We start from the raw sequence: 8,889 nt of genomic DNA on the forward strand, positions 1-8,889 counted from the left end.
TATGTGAAATGACTCTGTGTTATATTAAAATTCAGTAAAAATTGTTGAATTCAGTTATATGTATTGTGACTGATTACGTCTTACAGGTTTATTCTCCCTCATAGAAAGTAAATGTGCTCTACTTTTAACATTCACAGAACGTTTATCGAAAATGAAACTTTAATTGCAAGATGGAATGGGCTTATGGTGTTTTATAGGAGGATTGATTCCAACTAAACGTCTATTGTTATCCTACAAACCACAGAAACATTGATATGGTTTATGTTATTTCTACGACAATTCTAATTTTCCGCCTTATTCAGGACATTTACAAACAGCCAGGAATAGATCAGAGAGCTGGCATTTTGATCTGGTTTGTCTTATGCTGTGTTTCGAAGTAATGTTTTCCTGACATTTAATGTTTTAATATTATTATTAAAGCACAAAGTAATTCAACGTTTTACACTGAAAAATAATAATGATATGAAAATAATAAAAATCAGAGGTCTTTAAATAATAATGAGGAATACTGGGAACCTAGCTAATAAAAATTGCTGAGGAACATTGAATAATGTCTGTAAATTATCAAGAATTACTAATAAATTGTTGCTAATGAATACTAAATAATATCTATGAATTATGTCGAAATAGAAAAATTGGCAATTCTTCAAATTAGTAAATTATTTCTAGAAATTATCGAAGACAACTACCAAACAAAGGTAAGGAATCAATAATGAAAAAGAATCGCTAAACCAAAACATAAGAATTACTGAAAAATCGCTAAGAAACACTAATGTTATTTGATTCTATAAAACCACTATGGGTTACTTACAAAATACTGGAACTTAATGAGAAATAGTTGGGATTTAAAGAACAATTACTATGAATTATTTATCCATTGTTAGGAATCACTGGAACTTAATCAGAAGTAGATGGGACTTAAAGAACAATTACTACGAATGATTAATACATTCTTAGAAATTACTGGACATTAATCAGGAATACCTGGAATTTAAAGAACAATTACTATGAATTAATAAGACATTGCGAGGAATTACTGGACATTAATGAGGAATATTTGCGATTTAAAGAACAATTACTATGAATTATTAATACATTCTTAGAAAATACTACATTAATGAGAAATAGTTGGGATTTAAAGAAAAAATACTATGAATTATTAATACATTGTTCGTAATTACTGAACATTAATAAGGAATACCTTGAATTTAAAGAACAATTACTGTGAATTATTTATACATTGCCAGGAATTACTGGACATTAATCAAGAATAGCTGGTAATTAAAGAACAAATACTATAAATTATTAATACATTGTTAGGAATTACTGGAACTTAATGAGGAATTGTTGGGATTTAAAGAAAAATTACTTTGAATAATTAATAATTTCTTCGGAATTACTGGACATTAATGGATAATAGCTGGTATGTAAAAAAACAATTATTATGAATTATTAATACATTGTTAGGAATTACTGGACATTAATCGAGAATAGCTGGTATTTAAAAGAACAATTATTATGAATTATTAACACATTGTGAGGAATAACTATAACTTAATGAGGAATAGTTGGGATTTAAAGAACAATTACTATGAATTATAAATACATAGTTAGTAATTAATGGACATTAATGAGGAATAGTTGGGATTTAATGAACAATTATTATGAATTATTAATACATTGTTAGGAATTACTGGACATCAATCAAGAATAGCTGGAATTTAAAGAACAATTGCTATTAATTATTAATACATTGTTACGAATTACTGGACATTATTTAGGAATATCTGGAATTTAAAGAACAATTGCTTTGAACTTTTAAGACATTGCTAGGAATTACTGGTCATTAATGAAGAATAGCTGGGATTTAAAAAACAATTACAATGAATTATTAATACATTGTCAGAAATTATTGGACATTTATCAGAAGTAACTTAAATTTAAAGAACAATTACTATGAATTATTAATACATTGTTAGGAATTACTGGACTTTAATTAGGAATAGCTAGAATTTAAAGAACAATTACTATGAATAATTAATACATTGATAGGAATTACTGAACATTAATCAAGAATAGCTGGAATTTAAAGAACAATTATTATGAATTATTGATACATTGTTCCCAAATAGTGAACATTATTCAGAAATAGCTGGAATTAAAAGAACAATTACTTTGAATTATTAATACATTGTTAGGAATAACTGAAACTTAATGAGGAATAGTTGGGATTTAAACAACAATTATAATGAATTATTAATACATTTTAGGAATTACTGGACATTAATCGAGAATAGCTGGTATTTAAAAGAACAATAATTAGGAATTATTAATACATTGTGAGGAATAACTGTAACTTATTGAGGAATAGTTGGGATTTAAAGAACAATTATAATGAATTATTAATACATTGTTAAGAATTACTAGACACTAATCAAGAAAAAACTGGAATTTGAAGAACAATTTCTATCAATTATTAATACCTTGTTAGGAATAACCAATCATTAATCAGGAATACCTGGAATTTAACGAACAATTACTATGAATTATTAAGACATTGCTAGGAATTACTGGACATTTATGAGGAATAAATAAGATTTAAAAATCAATAACTATGAATTGTTAAGACATTCAGAGCAATTATTGGACATTAATCACGAATATTTGATATTTAAAGAACAATTACTTTGAGTTATTAATACATTCTTAGAAATTAGTGGATATTAATCAGGAATAGCTGAAACTAAAAAACAATTAATATGAATTATTAATACATTATTAAAAATTGCTGGACATTAATGAGAAATAGCTGAAATTTCAAGAACAATAACTATGAATTATTAATACATTGTTCGAATTACAGGAAATTAATCAGGAATAGCTGGAATTTTAAGAACAATTATTTTGAATTATTCATACATTGTTCGGAATTACTGAACATTAATCAGGAATAGCTGGAATTAAAAGAACAATTATTATGAATTATTAATACATTCTTAGGAATTACTGGGCATTAATGAGGAATAGTTGGGATTTAAAGAACAATTACAATGAATTATTAATACATTGTTAGAAAATACTAGACATTAATGAGAAATAGTTCTGATTTAAAGAACAATTACTGTGAATTATTAATACATTGTTCGTAATTACTGAACATTAATAATGAATACCTGAAATTTAAAGAACAATACTGTGAATTAGTAATACATTGTTAAGAATTACTAGATATTAATCAAGATTAGCTGGAATTTGAAGAACAATTACTATGAATTATTAATACATTCTTCGGAATTACTGGACATTAATCAGGAATAGCTGGAATTTTAAGAACAATTACTTTGAATTATAAATACATTGTTAGGAATTACTGGACATTAATTAGGAATATTTGCGATTTAAAGAACAATTACTATGAATTATTAATACATTCTTAGAAAATACTACATTAATGAGAAATAGTTAAAATTTAAAGAACAATTATTATGAATTTTTAATACATTAGTAGGAATTATTAAACATTAATGAGGAATAGTTGGGATTTAAAGAACAATTACTATGAATTCTTAATACATTGCTAGGAATTACTGGACATCAATCAACCAGTAATCAAGAATAGCTGGTATTTAAAGAACAATTACAATTAATTACTAACACATTCTTACGAATCACTGGACATTAATGAGGAATAGTTCCGATTTAAAGAACAATTACTATGAATTATTAATACATTGTTAGGAATTACTGGACATTAATCAGGAATAGCTAGGATTTAAAGAACAATTACTATTAATTATTAATACATTGTTACGAATTACTCGACATTGATCAGGAATATCTGGAATTTAAAGAACAATTGCTTTGAAGTTTTAAAACATTGCTAGGAATTACTGGTCATTAATCAAAAATAGCTTGTATTTAAAGAACAACTACTAAGATTATTAATACATTCTTAGAAATCACTGGACATTAATGAGGAATATTTGCGATTTAAAGAACAATTACCATGAATTATTAATACATTCTTAGAAATTACTGGACATAATGAGAAATAGCTGGAATTTAAAGAGCAAATACTGTGATTTATTAATATATTGTTAGGAATTACTGAATATTAATTAACAATAACTGGAATTTAAAGAACAATTATTATGAATTAATGATACTTTTTTAGGAATTACTGGGCATTAATCAGTAATAGCTGGAATTTAAAGAACAATTACTATGAATTATTAATACATTGTTCGGAATTACCGGACATTAATCAGGAATAGCTGGAATTTTAAGAACAATTACTTTGAATTATTCATACATTGTTCGGAATTACTCAACATTAATAATGAATACCTGAAATTTAAAGAACAATTACTATGAATTATTAAGACATTGCGAGAAATTACTGGACATTAATCAAGAATAGCTGGTATTCAAAGAACAATTACTATGTATTATTAATACATTCTTAGAAAATACTAGACATTAATGAGAAATAATTGGGATTTAAAGGACAAATACCATGAATTATTAATACATTGTTCGTAATTACTGAACATTAATAAGGAATAGCTGAGATTTAAAAAACAATTACAATGAATTATTAATAGATTGTCAGAAATTATTCGACATTTATCAGGAGTATTTGTTTGTTTTGGAATTTCGCACAAAGCTACTCGAGGGCTATCTGTGCAAGCCGTCCCTAATTTTGCAGTGTGAGACTAGAGGGAAGGCAGCTAGTCATCACCACCCACCGCCAACTCTTGGGCTACTCTTTTACCAACGAATAGTGGGATTGACCGTAACATTATACGCCCCCACGGCTGGGAGGGCGAGCATGTTTAGCGCGACGCGGGCGCGAACACGCGACCCTCGGATTACGAGTCGCACGCCTTACGCGCTTGGCCATGCCAGGACTATCAGGAGTAACTTAAATTTAAAGAACAATTACTATGAATTATTAATACATTGTTAGGAATTACTGGACATTAATCAGGAATAGCTGGAACTTAAAAAACACTTTCAAGAAATTATTAATACATTGTTAGCAATTACTGGACTTTAATTAGGAATAGCTAGAATTTAAAGAACAATTACTTGGAATAATTAATACATTGTTACGAATTACTTGACATTATTTAAGGATAGCTTGAATTTAAAGAACAATATTATGAATTATTAATACATTGTTCGGAATTACTGTACATTAATCAGGAATAGCTGGGATTTGAAAAACAATTACAATGAATTATTAATACATTGTCAGAAATTATTGGTCATTTATCAGGAGTAACTTAAATTTAAAGAACAATTACTATCAATTATTAATACATTGTTAGGAATTACTGGACATTAATCAGGAATATCTGGAACTTAAAGAACAATTTCAAGAAATTATTAATACATTGTTAGGAATTACTGAACATTAATCAAGAATAGCTGGAACTTAAAGAACAATTATTATGAATCATTGATACATTGTTCCCAAATACTGAACATTAATCAGAAATAGCTGGAATTAAAATAACAATTATTTTGAATTATTAATACATTGTTAGGAATAACTGGAACTTAATGAGGAATGGTCGGGATTTAAAGAACAATTATAATGAATTATTAATACATTTTAGGAATTACTGGACATTAATCGAGAATAGCTGGTATTTAAAAGAACAATTATTATGAATTATTAACACATTGTGAGGAATAACTATAACTTAATGAGGAATAGTTGGGATTTAAATAACAATTATTATGAATTATTAATACATTGTTAAGAATTACAAGACATCAATCATGAATAGCTGGAATTTGAAGAACAATTTCAATGAATTATTAATACCTTGTTAGGAATAACTAATCATTAATCTGGAATTTAACCAACAATTACTATGAATTATTAATACATTGTTAGTGATTACTGGTAATTAATCAGGAATAACTGGTATTTAAAGAACAATTTATATCAATTCTTAACACATGGTTAGAAATAAATGGACATTAATGATGAATAGTTGGGATTTAGAGAACAATTACTATGAATTATTAATACCTTGTTAGAAATAACTAATCATTAATCAGGAATACCAGGAATTTAATGAACAATTACTATGAATTATTAAGACATTGCTAGGAATTACTGGACATTTATGAGGAATAGTTGGGATTTAAAAAAACAAGTACCATGAATTGTTAATACATTTTTATGAATTACTGGACATTAATCAAGAATAGCTGGAATTTAAAGAACAATTATTATTACTTATGGATACATTGTTAGCAATAACTGGACATTTATCAGGAATAGGTGGCATTTAAAGAACAATTACTATGAATTATTAATACATTTTTCGGAATTACTGGACATTAATCGGGAATACCTAGAATAAAAAGAACAATTACTATGAATTATTAATACATTGTTAAGAATTACAAGACATCAATCATGAATAGCTGGAATTTGAAGAACAATTACAATGAATTATTAATACCTTGTTAGGAATAACTAATCATTAATCTGGAATTTAACCAACAATTACTATGAATTTTTAATACATTGTTAGTGATTACTGGTAATTAATCAGGAATAACTGGTATTTAAAGAACAATTTATATCAATTCTTAACACATGGTTAGAAATTAATGGACATTAATGATGAATAGTTGGGATTTAAAGAACAATTACTATGAATTATTAATACATTGTTAGGAATTACTGAACATTAATCAACAATAGCTGGAATTTAAAGAACAATTATTATGAATTATTGATACTTTGTTAGCAATTACAGGACATTAATCAGGAATAGCTCGAATTTTAAGAATAATTACTTTGAATTGTTAATACATTTATAAATGCATTTATACATTAGGAATGGTGGCATTCCTAATAGGTCTCCAAGGACGCTTTACCCAGTTTTTTCTGTTATCTTTGCCTTTGGAACAGCAGAGACACCGCAGCGCAACAGGAATCATTGTTCGGAATTACTCGATATTTATGAGGAATAGTTGAAATTTAAAGAACAATTACTATGAATTATTAATAGATTGTTAGAAATTTTTGGAGATTAATAAAGAATAGGTGGGATATTAAGAACAATTACTATAAATTATTAATAAATTCTAAATAATTATTGGACATTAATGAGCAATAGTTGGCATTTAAAGAACAATTTCTATGAATTATAAATACATTGTTTTAAATTACTGGACATTAATCAAGAATAGATGGAATTTAAAGAACAATTACTATAATTTATTAATACATTGTTAGTGATTACTGGTAATTAATCAGGAAAAACTGGTATTTAAAGAACAATTAATATCAATTCTTAACAAATGGTTAGAAATTAATGGACATTAATGAAGAATAGTTAGGATTTAAAGAACAATCACTATCAATTATTAATACATTTTTAAAAATTACTGAACATTAATGAGGAAGAGTTGGGGTTTAAAAAACAATAACAATGAATTATTAATACATTGTTAGCAATAACAGAACATTATTTAGGAACAGATCGAATTTAAAGAACAATTACTATGAATTATTAATACATTGTTAGGAATTACTGGACATTAATGAGGAATAGTTGGGATTTAAGGAACAATTACTATGAATTATTAATACATTGTTAAGAATTAATGGACATTAATAAAGAATAGGTAGGATTTAAACACAATTACTATGAATTGATAATACATTCTAAGGAATTACTGGACATTAATGACGAATAATTGGCATTTAAAGAACAATTACAATGAATTATAAATACATTGTTATGAATTACTGGACATAATCAAGAATAGCTAGAATTTAAAGAAAAATTACCATAGATTATTAATACATTGTTAGTGTTTACTGGACACTAATCAGGAATAGCTGTTATTTCAAGAACAATTACTGTGAATTCTTAACACAAGGTAAGAAATTAATGGACATTAATCAAGAATAGCTGGAACTTGAAGAACAATTACAATGAATTATTAATACATTGTTAGGAATAACAGAACATTATTGAGGAATAGCTCGAATTTAAAGAACAATTACTATGAATTATTAATACATATTTAGAAATTAATGGACATTAATGAAGAATAGCTGGTAATTAAAAAACAAATATTATCAATTACTAATACATTGTTAGGAATTACTGGGCATTAATAAAAATAGTTGGGATTTAAAGAACAATTATTATGAATTATTAATACATTGATCGGAAATACTGGACATTAATGAGGAATAGTTGGGATTTAAGAATCAGTTATTATAAAATATTAATATATTCTTAGTAATTACTGGAAATTAATAAGAAATAGTTGGTGTTTAAAGAACAATTGCTATGAATTATTAATACATTATTAGGAATTACTGGACATTAATCAGGAATAGCTGGAATTTAAAAAACAATTTTTATGAATTATTAATACATTGTTAGGAATTACTTGACATTAATCAAGAATAGCTGGTAATTAAAAGAACAATTATTATGAATTACTAATACATTCTTAGGAATTACTGGACATTAATGAAAAATAGTAGGGATTCAAAGAACAATTATTATGAATACATTGCTAGGAATTACTCGACATTGATGAGGAATAGTTGGAATTTAAAGAACATTTACTATGAATTGTTAATAGATTGTTAGAAATTATTGGACATTAATAAAGAAGAGGTGGGATATAAAGAAAAATTACTATGAATTATTAATACATTCTAAGGAATTACTGGACATTAATGAGGAATAGTTGGCATTTAAAGAACAATTATTCTGAATTATAAATACATTATTATGAATTACAGAATATTATTGAGTAATAGCTGGAATTAAAAGAACAATTTTTATGAATTATTAATACATTGTTAATAATTACTCGACATTAATCACGAAT

The sequence above is a fragment of the Tachypleus tridentatus genome, chromosome 9, assembly GCF_004210375.1.
Source record: "Tachypleus tridentatus isolate NWPU-2018 chromosome 9, ASM421037v1, whole genome shotgun sequence".
NCBI classification, from domain to species: domain Eukaryota; kingdom Metazoa; phylum Arthropoda; class Merostomata; order Xiphosura; family Limulidae; genus Tachypleus; species Tachypleus tridentatus.